A 17,474-nucleotide genomic window follows, 5' to 3' on the forward strand; every position below is an offset into this window, starting at 1 on the left:
GCTTTTTGGTGTAAATGTTGGCCATATTGTTTGCCATCATGGCAGACATATGAAGAATTCACATCACATGCTTCTCTACAGCTGCTCTAACAAAAAAGGAATTGAAGTTGGATTTAGTATAAACATTTACCAAACACACCACATGCTGTACATTGGGTTTAAGATGGATCTGGAATAACTCACAAGGACCTTCTCTTAGTCCACACGTTCTTCTTTGCATGATAAAGGTTTAACTTTCATGCCTACTAATATGCTGCAGAGTTTGGGATACATACTCCAGGCTATCAAATCTCAGACTCAAGAAAATGTAGCTAGGAAACAGCATCAAAGACAGCAGAATGAACAAATTGGGCATGTTCTCTGCAGATGGCGGACTAGGAATGGGCGCTAACACGCTGGTGCTTTAGAACGTCTGCTTGAAGGTAATGCACCGCTCAATGCGACAACAGCAATCAGATAGCTGCCTTGAAGTTTCGAGCTTAATGAGCTGAAACTGCCCTCAGACAGAAAGGTCACCATAGAGAATCAGGCCGCAGTTCCTTTACTCCTTTCTTCTCAGACCCAGAAAATGAGAACAACTGCTTCTCTTTTTATCAGATTGAGCCCATTCAAGGAGACTACATAGCCAATCGGAGCATGTATATCATGGACTAGACTAGTTTTGCAATGTGTCGCAGCCAGGGCTATTTATATTTGATCTAATTCAGAGTCTTACGATGAAAGAAATTATTCAATGCCATCCAATAATATGGCTTACTTGCTTTGTTGTAGTTAGAAATGTGTTTCTAAAGAAGATGTGAAGAAGGACTAAACATTGCACTTTAATTGTGATTGTAACTCCAGAGAACTGTTACTAACTTTTTTGAGCCCTCCTTTGCATACCCGTACGGCACATCAGTCTCCCATCAAGGGTAAATGGCGATTGAATTTAAGGTTGTAACTAAATTGGTGTTACATATCCAAACACAGAGTTCATTTTTGCGACACGTCCAGTGATTGTCCCTGTTGTTGGGTGTAGATGTCATTTGAGTAGTCTCTGGGATGTTCTTATATCCCAGAGAGCAAGACTGTATTCTGCTGATCCTCCTAGACTTTGGAATGGAATGTGATATATAGTCCACTCAGATACAGCAGTCAGGATTGGTGCAAGCATTTTATCGGTTGTAGACAAAGCAATGTTTTGCCATTTTGCTATGTTTTTAATAATGTCAATGAGGGGCCATATCAGCAATAATGTGTCCAAGGTTCAAAGGGCCATTTGCACCCATTTTAGTGTTTGTTGTGTACCTTTGTCAATACTGGATTGTTCACATACCTTTGTGCAACTCCTTCTGTAACACACATTGCCTGATCTCTTTGCGGTTATAATTGAGCATTCCCCAAATCACATGTGGACATGGCGCTTGTAAGTGAAGAAGTACTTTTATGCTTTTTATTGTCCACAGTAGAAACACATGAATGAAGGTGTGCCAGTCCAGGCTGCCCAGGTGTGGGGTTCCTTGACTCCCTCCAAGGGTAGTCCAGGGGTGCTTCTGCAGAGACACTAAAAGTTCAGCAAGATGTGAGTGCCTATGTAGCTGTACTCAGTACTTGTTCTTTGATTTATACCCCCAAAGGACCCTGGTAGGACGGGTGCAATGTCTGATTACAGACACCTTTATGGAGGTGTTCTGGGGCTCACTCTATGGGTGGGAGCGTCACATGCACAGAAACACAGATCAATATGCAACATACTTGCTCCACATATCTTTGCTTTTGTTGGCAGCACTCAGCGGGGTCAGCCATGACCTGTAGAGCAGAAAGTCAGTCTTGGAGGCACAAAATATGGGCATTTGCCCTCAAATGACATTCAAGCGAGACATATACTTTCCTAAATTATTTTCTTTTGTCTTCATGTAATTCCTTATTAACGCACCTTGACTCTTTAGAATGCCGGTGACATGTAGTGTAGTGTGCAGGTCACTTGAAGTCCCCCAAAAATATTGCCCAACTTTGCATAACAGGCAGAAGTACGGCACTGTTGTACTGCGAACGTGTGCTGATGAAAGATAAAGCAAAATGAACAATGCAGATTGTTCTCAATTAAAATCGTTATGTCAATATGTCTAGGGAAAGTATCTGTGCATTATTTCTTATGCCATGCTTGTAATCAATGTTGCAATAAGCGTTACCTCAGTTACTTCTACAGAGCATCACTTTACTGATGACCTTTTGTCCTCCTTACGATAACTATTTAGGTCAGCACCTGCCTTGGGCAATCCACTGTCGAGTGAAGATGTTTGCCTCATTCTAATTAAGTTGGAGGTGACGTTAGTTGGAAGGAGTTTACTGGCACTTTAAATAAAATATTCTAAAGGTACCAGTATTCACAGTCGATGTGCACATCTCATATTGACACACGCAGAGGCGCAGTGGCAAATAGACGTGCAACAGCTCAAATGGCTGTCCATTTCAACATGCTAATTTTGCACCAAAGCAACTTTGAATGCCATAATGAAAGGTATTGCCACTTATTACTTCGTCGAACATATCTCCTATTTTTAATTTCTAATTCTCTTGTTGATAATAAACGTAAAGGTAAAGCCCTACCTAATCTGGACAGGCATTTTCTAAGCCTCTTTTTTCTAAACTTCCACAAAGTATGAAATTTCAAATGGATTAATTTGATTGTAAGTGTTAAGACCCCTATTTTAGGAGCAGGAAGAAACTTGCAAGGACATTTTAAAATTGAGGAAACAAAAAATTCCCCACACAGAAGGCATCACTTGAAAGAAACATCAGGTGAGGCACATTCAAACGTTTATGTACATCAATTTAGTGTAGGCAGGATTAACCTGACTTTGCGCATTGATACCCCGGAAGTGCATTTGTATCTCCGGTCCTGTGGGTCATGAAGGAATCCTCAGGCATAGCAAGCAAGCATGGCTCACAGTGTATGGTACACATTCTGTAGTTTCTACTACAGCCACTCACAGCAAATAGGGGGATGTTAATGGTCTACGAACAGGAAAAGGGTTCAACAATCAATGTTGCTGGACTGGGGCTTTTAGTTCAGCCACAAACCATGGGCAAATCTCAGGCAAAGTTATTCCGATAGCAAAAAAAAACGATGTCCGCAGCAAAGACAGTTAGTTTTCAATGTGTGACTTAAAAGCTTAAATCATCTCAGTAGCATCAGACTAGGAGCTAGTGCCTCAGGAAGGCAAGTAATGGCCATCCAGGCTCGGACTAACAACTTTACATAATCTCTCTTTAAAGATGGAAGTCAATATTGTGTTTGGTAGCTGTCTGAATCATTTGACATTATTTTGAAAAATGCTTTCTTTTGAGCCCAGCCATCGGATCACGGTTGATAATGTGTTTGATCACTCTTGATAGGTCCTTGGACAGTATATGGGAACAACATAAAGTGTTCTAAATCCCTTCAAATAATGAAGAATTCAATGGTCATTTATCTATTTTTTAAACAGCGTTTATTGAGTGTTCTATGATCAATAAACCACAATCACAATTGTGCCATCAGTTGCCTTAGTGTACTTTAAGGCTATACATTCTTCCTCAAAAGAATCAGTAGCCGAACTTCCCAAACTCCTCAACCTCCCCTTCCCTCCGTGAGTCGTGCTCAGTACAAATCCAAGTTTCAGGTTAAGTCTTATCCTTAATCGACCGGTTAGTACATACATGTACAGGAGAAACCACAGTGGCCATTCAATGGCTGAGTCAGTAGGGAGCATAGTACCAGACAGCAGCTCGTGTGTACATCCACAGTTCCAGGGAGGGACTGGTGCAGGTGATACGGCTGCGATGTCTCTTGTGATGGGGGTTCTGGGTTCTTTAAGCAATCCACAAGTGTTTCCCAAGCACAGACCTTGTCCTCCTAGCTTCTCTCAGCAACACCTCACGCTGGTATCCAACCCATCTGTCAAGGTCTGGCTTATTATGTTACAGTAGAATTCAGACTATTTGTCACCAGCATTGGCTGTTGTGCATTGTCTTCTCATGCCTATTGCAGTTTACACCTACGGTTAATGCGCTGCAGTGTTATGGATGTCAAATAACCATGCAGTTTGTCAACTAAATGTGAGTGTCATTAATGCACTCATGCTTTAAGGGTGACAAAACGTTTGATAACTCACCTTTCGGCATTCAACTGGCCAGAGCAGAAAATAATCACATATTCTAAAGTCTAGGGAGGATCTCATCCTTTTCTTTTTCCTTTTAATGTTTACATTTTCAGGTTTCCCACTGCATTGCTTTCTGCTAAAACCAATAAACTTCGCTGAACGTATAAATCTGTGAACTATATATAACACAACATAGCTGTCTTAAAATGCATCAAAGTGCCTACACACTTCACAGAGAAGATGTTTAGGTTTAGAAGTATAGCTATAACTCACGGATAAGATGGTTATTCATGTCCCTCTACCCTTAACTAGGGTTTATCACGATAAATTGACAATGTGGACAATTCCAGTTCAAGGAAGAGCCTTTATATCACAAGAAATGTTAAGGTAGCCAAAGGTGACTTAAAGAAAATGTGAATCTGGGAAGGCAAGCATTTGTTTGCTGATTAAAAGTAAGTATTCAGAAGCAACCTACCTTGAGACTGTTCATTAAATTGAACTTACTAGTAGCCATCGACTGTGCTGAAAGTTGCACTCTTGAGATGAACCCATAACAAGCAATGTTTTTGAGACCAATAATACACTAGAAGGTGAACACATTTTGAACTCTAGTTGCTGTCTATGTGCTCCTTGTGAGGTGTGACACCTTCAGCTGGGCCTGACTTTTTATTAGACAGCTTTGTGGGGCCTACAGTTTTAAAAGACATTATTCGCTTGCATTAAACCTTAGAAGTGGCAGAGTATCTTTTGGTGAAGCTCTATTCCTGGTAGAAGGTTTTTCACATGACATGTGGGAAATTGTCAGCCAAGCACCCTGTAGACTCTAATCATTAGACGTCCATAATATACTTTTTCATTTTTACATCGAATAATTTCAATTCCTGTTTTCCTATCTTTGGCAACAATTCCTAGAGGTGAACTGTTCTGTTAGAGAGCCATCAAAGTTTTTCATGAAGCTGGTCCTTCTGAAATCCAGACTTTGATTTCTACCAACCCAATTGCTTCATAATACACCTATTAACATTTAATGGTTACAGGCCTGATGGAATAGCTCTCGGTTTCAATACACACCTGTCCAACAAAGGGATTTGTTTCAGGGAGGTTGCTTATGCGACATACTTGGTGGGTGATATCAGACATCAGTCTTCAAGGTATTTTGTCGAACTGCAAAAATTACAGACATCTGATCCACACCCTGAAACGACACTCCCAAGTCAGCACCACATCAAAAAAACTCTCTCCTCAAGGTAGATGGAGATCTCTCCCATGCAGCGGCCTGATGTATAAACAGAAGCATTAGATACTACGGGTATTGTACAAGCAGGAGTTTCCCTTCATCCCTCAGGGCTGACAGAAAGACTGGAGGATTTTTACATTCCAGATGCTCAGTTTTACAATATCAGGATAAGAGACACACGGAAGATTGTCACACTTTACAAACATGTCCTCTGCTGTGCGATCAAGGGTTTGCAGACACGTGATCATTCGATCTAACACTAGAGTAAAGGGGTGCAGTGAGTAAAAGCTGCCTCCATCAAGTGTCTGTGTTGGTGCATGCCCTCCTGTTCCTTTAGTGCGTTATTTTGATTCTGTGACCTGCTACTTTTGTTTTGTTCCATTCCTGTAACAGTTCTCTCATGTAACGTAGCTGGTTCTATTGTACAGTGCTCTGACACCTTCGGGTAAAGTCCGCGCTTTATAAAAATGCATTCAATAAAATAAAATAAAATAAATAAACCGAAAACGGATGGCAGTGCGCTGCAGATAAGGGCTTCAATTCCTAAAGGGCTGATTAGGCACCTGCCTTTATCAAATACTTTACTGATGTACGTCTACTCCCAAAGTGCACATTTGTTCCATATCCTCAAATCCGGCTTCCATGTTGCAGGATTGTTACAGACACAGTGCTTCACTGAAATATGTTCACGTGAACTGCAGATATTGATGCCAATGGATAAGGCAAGAGTTACCAGTCAACAAACCGTGGAATTTGTTTACTTTCTCCACATAATAACCGGTAACTGCAACAAGTGTTGCACAGGCAGCACAACTGATGTGCTCGCCTTCATGAATTGCAACCCGTTGAGCATATGAGCTGCACTTATTTATGCATTCACTCGTGGCACCTCTGAGTTGGATGGAGGAGATCTTGTTCATATAATTTGACTGCAGCCAGATAGCTGATGTCTATCTTCTGACAAGTCATTCATTTCACCCATAAAAAATGAAAAAAAGGAGCATCAGATTCTGTGCACTACATGTGTGTGTGGATCTGTCTTATTGGACACAGCTAGAAGATTTCTTTCATGCACGACATCCTTAGCCCTACACCAGGTCTTAACTGGAGCAGGAGTTGAGGAAGTCGGATTTGACACGTCTACATACTTTTGTGAATCAATGATGCACACATTTAGGGCTTGCTAAAATCCGTAGCCATAGACAGTGTTTTGTACCCACATGTAAAGCGCTTGGTGACCACAATACTGCAATTTATGTTAGCACAGCATTTCTCTATGAATACAAATGTGAAAAATGCATGTCTTTTTCCAGTTTGCAAGTTGGAAAAACATTTTTGAATCTGGCCGTAGGTCAGTAACCAAGTTGAAGCCTAGGCCATGATTTAGGAGCAGGTACAATTTAATCTAAAATAATAGTCTATCGGTAAACGGAGGGGGTTGAGGGGGGGCAGTTTCTCAGGATCCAAAGAAAGGACGTATCTTAATGTTCTAGTTCAGGGAGAGAGCTCAATAGGAGCAAACACTCAAACACACCCTGTAGGGTGTCTGTCATGCTTCATCATTGGGCTAGCTCCTCATCGGGCCAGCGCTGCAATGCCCGACGGGCACTCACGCCACTCACGATGGGGCTCTTTGTCAGAGATCTTTTTATACCCGTATAATGAAGTGGGGGTGTGGGCTTTTGAGGTGTGTTTAAGGTGATGTCACAAAAGTGAGTTAAAATAGGTCAAGTGATGTTCAGTATCAGATATCTTTATTGTCTGAGCTCACTAACCTAATTAAAAGATATAGTGGTTATCTAGGGTAAAATGGTCTAAAAAGCAAGGAAAGGTATTTTTAAATAATTAAGACAATTTCTTGGTAAATAACGCACCAGAAGTGCAATAGTTGTATATATACCCCCTGCAGGAGACATGTTGTATCATTTGGACGTAGCTACGGACACTAAATGTGCCAGGAGCAATAAAAATGCACTTCATGAGAGACAATGCCCAGTCTGTGCTGGCAATATTTGTTTTTATTGGAGTTGTGTCAAGTGTTCTTCCGCAATGGAAATTAAAAATCTTCAGCTATTCCAGAAGAAAGTTTAGATTTTCGCCATAATCATGATTCACAAAAGCAACTTCTCCTGTCTAGGAAAGTGTGCAAGAGACATGATTTACTTATTTTTCAAGTAAGGCTGAGCAGAAGTAATGCCAATCTGAAATATGGAAACACAAATCTCATGTTCTTTAAAACATGTTTGAGATTGATAGAGAGGGAAGTGCCATTGCAAGCAAAAAATCTAAATACACAAAAAGAGAAATAATAGCTAATGCATGAACAACAAATAGCACTTATCAGATAAAAAGCTTAAATGAAGCTGAATTAAATTAAATTAATTGTTTTCCATATTTCTACTCATTGGTGAACATGCTAGCTAGAAGGATGGCAATGGTGCCCTTGCCCCAGACAGAGAGTGTCAAAAAACACGTGCTGAGGTAAAGGATCCAAAAAGCAACTAAGGATAAGCCTTTACACAATCATCCCCTGCAAGAAGAATTCAATTCAAAGTCAATAAAATGTATACTAAAAGGCTAACATGCCCAAGAATAAAGATTTTATCAGAGACTGGCAGGGCTGTTAAAGTTGTGTTTGAAAAGAAAAGCTTCCTATGACACTGTTTAGGGAGCTGGAACGGTAATGAGTTACTCACTGCTTATCAAAAATATTAGTCTGCTGTGCATCGCTCATCACTTTTGCAGAGGAATGGTGTAACCACCATGGGATGTGGGGATCAGGATGTGCTGTGATTAAGATAACTTTATATTTCATACAACGTCATGGTATGCTGGTTTTATCACATTTTTAGTTTCATGTGATATTCATATCAGAATCAACTATTCTTGTTTTGCAAACAGCATTGATTTGCACGGTTATCCAATTCCGTTCATTCTAAATAAAGATCATATACACGACAGGTCTGTGAAAGCCATTAGCAGATACTGGTCTGGAGGAGGGAGTAGGGAAATTAACTACCTCAATCAATGATTTTAACGACAGTCAACAAAAAGAAACACAGTGAAACACCTCATAAATTAGAGGGACTAATAAAGGATGTGGAATGATATCACAGAAAGCAATGTCAGCACAACACTAGCACAACCCTGTCAATTATAAGAGTAGCTAAAATTTCTATGATTCACTTAGTATATGACCACATCTCTTATTTTGTTTTTTTCCTTTTGACCCATAGGTTAGTTCTTCACAAATGGTGAAACAGCCGATGGTATGATTTGGATCAGTGCTGCATCTTAAAGGTTAAGATAATTACAGGATCAACTTAGGCATTCACCCTAAGATGGTCAATAAAAAGAGTGTAGTGTGCATAATCACCACTGTGTGGAGTAATTATCCTTCTTCTTTTTCAAGCTACAGTAAATCACTTTTCAATGTTATTTTGAGCTTTAAATGAGATTGGGTAGCACAAACGTCTGGTGGCAGAGATTTCAACTGTCAATGGTATAGATGGTATGAAGTTTGAACTTGGAAGCAGCACAAGTTGGCTTAGGGGAGACTTGAAGGTTGTGTTTGGTTGAGCTAAGTCAGTGTGCAGCATGAAAAAGAGCCAAGGAACCAGTTAGGGGCAGGGTCAGGCCTGCTCACTTACTGTTCAAAATAAAATTGTTAGCCGTTTGTGTAAAAATGTTGAGTTAATAATTTGCTTTGGACTAAAATACTTTTGTTCCAGCAACGTCTGGCATATAAACATTTGCATAAAAATCAAGAAGATAGCAATGAAATGTCCCCAGTGCCAAAGTATGTTTATGAATTTGATAAATTGTTTTTTCCTGGTGACTCGTTTGCTACATATCAACAGTGAAAACTTTCACTTACGTTTTGCTAATGTTCAGTGGGTTAAGCACTTACTGATTTCTGTGTGAGTGGTAGGCCACAAGTTCAGGTTTTCCAGTCAGGCTTTTATTTTTCCAATTATTTAAAACTGCGATCTATGTTAGGCTGAGTAATATTAATCGAGTCAAGAAATTATTGTTCTTATTAAGAAGCTATGGATAAAATCCTTAGGTGATCATTTTCATAATAACACATTAAGGGCCTGATTTAGATCTTGGTGGTACTCCGGCCGTCCATCTATGGCAGCACTTTCAAGTACTCCATTGAGTTGACGATGTCCCAGTTGCCGTATTTAGATGTGTGCTGGCTCTGCTGGCTCCATTGCCTTCAGGCCGGAAGTATTCCACTGAGCCTATTTAGATGTCCCCATTGTGCTGGTGTTATTCTAGAGACAGTTTGCTGGCGGTATGAGTCCCCGGTGGAGTGGAAACTGGTAAGTACAACTTCTTTTTTTGGCAGTACACATATATGTTATGTTTGCCTCAAAAACATATGTTGGAAATGTGTTATGGCGGGTTTTGATACATATGCATGCCACATAAACAACATACACACAATATCAAATGCACATTCGCACACAATACAAGCACAACACCCCCAAGCACCCCAACAGCAATATTTTTTTTAAGTGTCAATACAGGTGTGTTTGTTTTACCATGATAAGTTGGAAAATGAACACTATTGCATTACACATACGAAAAAATTGTACGTAAGATCAATGCAAAAATACACTAGGCTACAGCAATTGTCAAGATACAATTCATAGTAAGACAGTTGTAAAAGTTGCTTACCTTAGATCTAGGGAAGAATGGAGTCAATTGGCATCATGGTGTAGTCGGACAAGCAAAGAAGGGGCCTGGGCCATGGAGTTTAGGACGGAAGTGGAAAACTGTAAAAAAGGTATGTTTTTACCTAATTTCTTTCGATTCCGCCAACTCAAAGTAGGAGGTATACTCACTGCACTTGCCTCGACATAAAGGCAAATTGTGTTTAGCTTAATGTTCATCTTAGCTGGACTCCCGCCGACAGCCGCTTCTGCCAATGATGCCATCGACCTGGGTGAGAATTCTTGGTGGAGTCAGCAGGACTCCATCGGTCTTTCGTTCATAGACCCGTTAACATCTAAATTGAACAAGTTGATGCCAAGTAGGCGGGCGGTGAATCCGGTGTAAACGTAATGGTGGAACCATTACCACCAAGAACAAAATCACGCCCTAAGTTTACTCAGCTATTAGCTAACAGTCTTTGCTTGCCTGCTGCAGTGATTTGTAGGTAAATCTAATCACCAAAAGTTCATCCCAATGTTTAAGTCCTGAGTATGGGGTGAAAAAGGTAAATCCTGTGTAATTTACTTTTGAAGCAACTACAAGCTCCAAAGATTAGGTGAATACTATTAGAGTTGTTAAAAGCACCTGGCGACGGAAACTGTAAGTGCATTTGATAGCATATACGTAGATTATGGCTTCAAGAGAGCCACAGATGCCAACTGCATAGCAGTATGTTATTTGAAGATGTAGAAAGTGCAAGAGGTCTGAAATATTTTTTTAAATACAGCATTCCCAAAAGAGACCATGTTTCTTAATTTAAACTAGTTGCAATAGCAGCTTAATCTAGTACTGTCCCTAACATTCAAGCACACCACCACCATGCCACCTACTATTGATCAATTCAGCATAGCTATATTACTTCCAATTAGAAAGAAGAGTGGTCTGTACATGTAACGAACACCCAAAATTGGCAATATAGGACATATTATATTGTATGCATTATTCATTATTTAAATTAGATATTTATATTGTGGTGGTTAGTTTAAAGAAGGGAAATGCTTACTAAACATATTAGGTGAAACAATAGACTTTGGTATTTAGTTGTATGAGGCAAAATGAAGAGAACAATACTTGATCATGTAGGTAAGTATTTAGAATTGCAGAAAAAAAACATTTGTACTGTTACAAAGCCAACTGAATTACTTAAAGGGAGTGGTTATTGATGCTGATATTTAAAGGTGCAGCTAACTATGGAAACTGATTTGAATTAGAATGTTCAGGGTTGGTTTATCTTAAATAAATGGAATGTTGATTGAACAATACATATCTGTAAAGCTGAGTAGAGTAGATTGTAGCTTTCATTATGATGATGAAATTCCTATTTCACAATGAGACATCAATCTTTTATATATTGCACAGGGTCCTGTCAAATATATTCCAGGGTCCCTATAAAATATAGATTTTTATACCAGTGCAGTTTGTGCAATAACACCACTCAAACATGCATACATACTTACTTATACACAATAAACACATCTATAGCATTCCTGTGCATTTGGGGTGGAGGAGTATTAATTTCAATTCAATATGTAAAAATTACTTTTGACCATTATCAAGTGTTTGTTTTAGTTGTGCTCTGAACTGGAAATGCCAAGGATTTTTGAAAAACACCTGGAGCGAGCGCATCATTTTAAACTAAGAGTCAGTAACTCTTGGGTGTGAGTGTGTTTCATGTACATTGGCTAATCAGAAATTTAACACTCACAAATTATTTTTTGTTGCAACTTCATGTGCTGCTAATATAGTCAATCATCAAAACTGTACAGTTACAGAACAGCCAGCAATTAAGGTGTTTTCCCCCTCCTTTGTGAAGTCCATGAGAACATTTTGTCAATCACATGGCAGAGTTGTAAGGGCGCCTTGAGACCAATCTGTAAATAAATACTGTATATTTCTGCTAGCAAGGACAAAATGTATTTCCATCATGGACAGCCAAGTGGAGCATATTTCAGAACGTACATAAGGAATGCTATGTTTAGATGAAATTGTATGGCAGTGTAAGTACTTTGAGGTGAGAGGGGACTGCATGTGTCGTCAGACTTTAACTTTCTCATTCTTGCGGATGTATTAAAAAGGATATGTTCAAAGAGACAGAACAGTTTTATATGTTGGATGTGGAAGATTTTACATCTGCCATGAAAAAGCACAATACAACAGGGGAACTGGGGGGGTGGGGCTCTGTTTTGAGTTGGGGTGAAGTGCTGATGCTTTCTGTTGGGCAACCTGTACATTTAAAATGACTGATATGTTGAATTTAACTGACATTTATTAATGCTGGTCCACTTTATATTGAACATAGTACTTGAAATGCAAACGAACAGTGTTTAAACATATCCAGATGTGTACACATTAATATATTGGAGTATTACAGGAATAAGCTAATACCACTTTTTTGCTTCCTTTGGATGATATTCTTTCTTCTAATGTTTTGGTTCACAAAGGCAAAGCCATGTTTTAAAAAAATAGTCCAGCACAGCTTTTCTCTATCAGCAGCATGGTACCACTGTCTGAGGTTTTCTCAATCTCTGCTTGAGGAGAGGGGCAAATGCAGAAAAAGAGCAGAGTCGAAAAAAATGCACCAAGTGGAAGCAGGTCAACGACTTATTTCACACCCTGCCCCCTGCCAAAACATCATGTGGAGTAGGAAGGATTGGTTTACCTCGGTGTGCTGTGTTTTTCTGCATCCTTTACCTCTGCCTCTCCCTACCATGCCATTGTTCCTAAGATGTTGCCAGGTTGGGTATGATTTAAAGTTTGGCAAATTGGTTTCTTCTTCACAAACCTGGCATAGATAACGTCTGCCTTATTGTAACATTACACTATTACTTATTACATCAATAGTGCAGTATATCCTGTTGCCATAGGATATACTGCACGTGCAATAAGGGAAAATGGAATCTCCGTCATAATTGTGATAGAGTAACCTGTCCGCCTAACTATAATCAGGCCTTAAGTCTAACTGTACTTTTTACCAACTGCCCATAGCATATGCTTCCTAATACTTGTTCTGTGTATTCTCTTTTTAAAACTCTGCTTTTGCTTACAGAGCTCACTCCTACAATATTCAACAGTAATTATGAGTGGTTATAGAAAATAGGGATGGGAGGTGGGGGGAGCAGTAGGCAGCAGGGTTAATTGATGTACTTACAGTGCTTTATAACCATTTTGCTATTTGTACATATGGCACATTACGCAATGCAAACATTATGTACGCTGCACTCATGTAAATATTAAGACGTTTCTTAAAACATTTTTAACTTCTAATTTGTACTTTAAAAGTAAGGCAAAATGTTGAATACTATTTTAAGCTTTGGGAGAACATGTCCTTCAACAATGTAAATAATGGAAAGATGCTGTTTCACAGAGCAGTGATAGTGAAAGTGGTTTGGGAATAAGCTTTTCTTTTATTTCATTTCTGAATTGCAATGACAGTGTTTCTCCAGAGTCATTTAGACACTTTTTTTGCACCCAAGGAGAGTCACTTTTAAGAACGGTAGTATCAACGCAGAAATGCCTCATGGGGGCTCAGATTCCCGCCAGACATTCAAGATTGACTCATAAGAAAAAATCTATGTAATGAATATAAATACAAGTATATTTGATAGACCGTGGTTATACTGAAATTATGCAGTGGATTTAGCTCTCATAAACCTACTTTGGAGACTTCTGCGTAGCGTGTTTAAAGAAAATGGAAAGTTCTGCAATCATTTTTCTTCTATTCTTTGGTATGGTATTCTATTGAATGCCACGAAAACTAATCAACAACAAAAAAAAATTAACCTTCAATCTGAAAGAAAATAGCTAAAGAGTGGCCTACAAAGCTCTTTGTTAACTTCTATATATCAGCTATTTAACTGCTTATATTTCTGTTGCTACGTCAGCTTCAATTTCGCTCGGAGAGAGTTGAGCATGATCAAGGTTGCTAAAGCAATGAAATGAAGCACACAGACGTAATATCACACAGGCACTAGCAGCAACACGTTTGTCCTGTCACAAAAAACATATTTCCGGTCCATAGTGTCTTGTTCAGCATTAATTGGTTAAATGTGAAATTAGGGACATGGATGTGTTTTACATTAATGGCTCTTTTATGAACTTTGGTTTAAAATGCAGATATTTGGGGGTGGGGCTGAAGGGAAATTTGCATTTTATTCTTAAGATCTACAGACCCCAATCCCTCTGTACATTTTCTGTATTAACACTATGGATGCTACAGCAATTCATCCTCTGTGCTGCAGATCCATTATTTCCATTGTTCATGACGAGCTCAGCTCATGAGCAAACAAGCAATGACGAGCTGCATGGAAGGGGTTAAGCACCTGTACAACAACTTCTGTCATCTTTTGTTCAATGTTTTTTATGTGCTTTTGCCATAATCTGTATCCGTTCTCTGCCTTCACACCATTTTTAGTTATTGTTGTTTTGCAGACCTCTCAACATCTTTCTCTCAACAAGGCTGGAGCATTTGACCAGCAAAGGTTCAATGTTATATATAACCTACCACACCACAGCAGATTTTGAATCTAATTGAGTATTGTCTTTGGAGTACTGTTAAAACATGTTTACATTGAAATCTCTTGGTCCAAACAAAATCACAGGTCAAACTTAAGCGACCTGTGAAATGGGCTGTTTAAAACACACAGATACCTTAAAATAATCCATTCCGGGGCTAACAAGCAGTTTTTAAAGTCTTGAAAATAGCACTGCCTCTTTTTTGTCTTTTGTCCAACAATGCTCCGTGAGACATCATGGAAAATAAAGCAGTAGAACCTCATTGAGGCAAGAAGTAAGCGTTAGCACCGCAATAGCAGCACAGTGTATGTGACTCAACATATGGTGGGAAAGTATAGAAAGAGCGGAATAAAGAAAAAATGCTGTGAAGCCTGGAAAGGCAACTTGTCGTGTTAATGATCTTTCTGCAGATCTTGTTCAGTAACTAGATATTGTAGCTGCTTTTATTCTTCCAAGGTCAATAGGTTGAGCAACGTTTACCTATTTTATCACAGTGATAAAACACTGCAGCATTGACAACCTCTGTAAAAACGAAGTCACATTTTTCTGAAATGATGCAATACTAACCCTCTAGAGAAGAGAAGAAATAGAAAGTAATCTGGGAAACAAAAACAAAAAAACATGAAAAAATAACATAATTCTGTAAGACACTAAACATGTAAGACTCACTCCAAAAAATAATATTGTTAATGCCCTGGCAGTTATCATTAGCACAACTGTTTCATTTCTCCAACTATAGAAGTCCTTCTTTTGAGCAGAAATAACATTTATATGAGCTGTCGTGTGAAAAGGATTTTATTTATTCCACCTTTGTATTCTTGGCTCATATTAGTGAATGGTGTTTTGTCATGTGATCTCTATAAATAGATCACTCATATTCTGTCAAAATAACTTCGAAATGCAGAACAATGTAGAAATATTAATCTAATGAAAGAACATACTTTGGGCATTTTTTCCGGAAAAAGCTGCTTTGCTTAAAAGTATGTTAGCTAAATAGACAGTTATATTAAGAGAAATTAGATTTGTGTTCAGAATCTGAAAAGAAAAAGAACACATGCATGGACATCTGAAGAAGGAATATAACGGGGAAAAAGCCTATTGCCAATTATAGATACAATAAGAAAACAAAATCGGGGCAATAAAATTAAAGCACATATTTAATAGTCAAAGGATTTCTTTCTGGATTTCATCCTGAAGGCTGTTGTAATTGTAACAAATGGAATGCATTACACACACAAACTATATAGATCTCTTTAAAAATTACAGGGGCAGATTTACAATAACTGGCGCATCCCCAGGGATGCGCCAGTTATTGTGCGCCACAGCTCCGCCACCCATGGTGCGCCGCATTTACAATGCGGCGCACCATGGTGCAAGGAAGGGCAGATGCGTGACGCATCTTTTGGCTTACGGGCGGCGCATTGCTGGAGTCGCGTCGCAAGCGCGACGCAACTCCTGCAATGCACAGGGGCCACCCATACATTACATGGTGCGTCACTACTTACGCCTGCTTCAAGCAGGCGTAAGGAATTGACGTAGCAGCTTTGGGAAAGTGACTCAGTGAAATCTTGTAGATTTCACTGAGCCACTTTCCAGGGGCGTTCATGCGACGGAACGCCCACCCCTGCACCGGAACGCCTACATGAAACCTGACGCAGGTTTCATGTGGTGCAGGGCCTTACACCGTGACGCATCTCCATAGGTGCGTCACGTTGTAAATGCCTCGTAGGGATGCGCCACGTTTACGCCACCTTGCGTGATGCAACAGCGGCGTAAACGTGGCGCAAGGGGCTCGTAAATCTGCCCCCAAGTGCATACTGGATATGTGATCAAACTCTGGTCTTAAACTCTGGTCCCAAATAAACACATTTCCTAGTGAGTGACACAGAAAAGGTGGATGTGACCACTTCATGAAAGTATTTCTCTACTGGTACTCCTGTTTCAAGAAATACCCTGATCTACACCTCACTTCTACAGACTTCAGCACTCTTCTTGGTGTATTGTTAAAGGATATGTCACTGGATGATTTAGTTCAAATGAGCAGGACGTTCATTTTATTTAAAACAAAAAAACACAAAAATGACTACTTTTCCTATATTGCATATTGAAAAACATTAAACAATATAACCCCTTTCAATTACCTGAACATGTCTTCAGACCCTAATCTGAGACCTCCATTTGTAATGTCATCCTATTCCATGCCGAATTGAGTTCACCCAGGTTTGTGGTCCTCGCTTTAATGACTGATCCAGAGGCTTTCAGGTCCTCATCCGTTCCAGTCAATACGAAACTGGATGCCTGAGTTTGGCTCGACATAACATGTAGCAGCGAATGCATATCAAACTTTTTCCTAGATTATCAATTTAGCTGCCTATTCGGATGCCTCCTATTCCCAGACCATTACATTAGCTATTAATCAACTTATGTCGGGTTCCCTGGCTATTAACATATATTTTAAACTGAACCCTCAATATATTTAGCATATTACTACTACAGATGTTGATTTAGGCACATGTGCCATCACCTAGTGCGCTGTTCCTCCACAGTCCAGGCACACATTTCAGGTAGCATTGTTTCCCTATTAATTATAGTGTTTAGAGTAACTGATACAATACTATGATCTCTAAGTGTTAAGCAGTTATTTCAATATTTATGGAACGTCTTTCTCTATGATATGAAACATATACAAGTTACAAAGTAACAACAAGAGAGAGAGGAACAGACCGTGGTGCTTGTCCTTTTCCCCAGAGATATATATTAGAACATGGACAAGTCCTACAGCAGGTAAAGGTCAGGGATAGTCCCCTGTCACCTGATCGTTGGATGCTAACAACAGGTCGTTGTTGTTTAGAAACCTCTCACCCACCTACCTGGTAGGT

The sequence above is a fragment of the Lissotriton helveticus genome, chromosome 7 (assembly GCF_964261635.1).
Source record: "Lissotriton helveticus chromosome 7, aLisHel1.1, whole genome shotgun sequence".
Classification (NCBI taxonomy): Eukaryota; Metazoa; Chordata; class Amphibia; order Caudata; family Salamandridae; genus Lissotriton; species Lissotriton helveticus.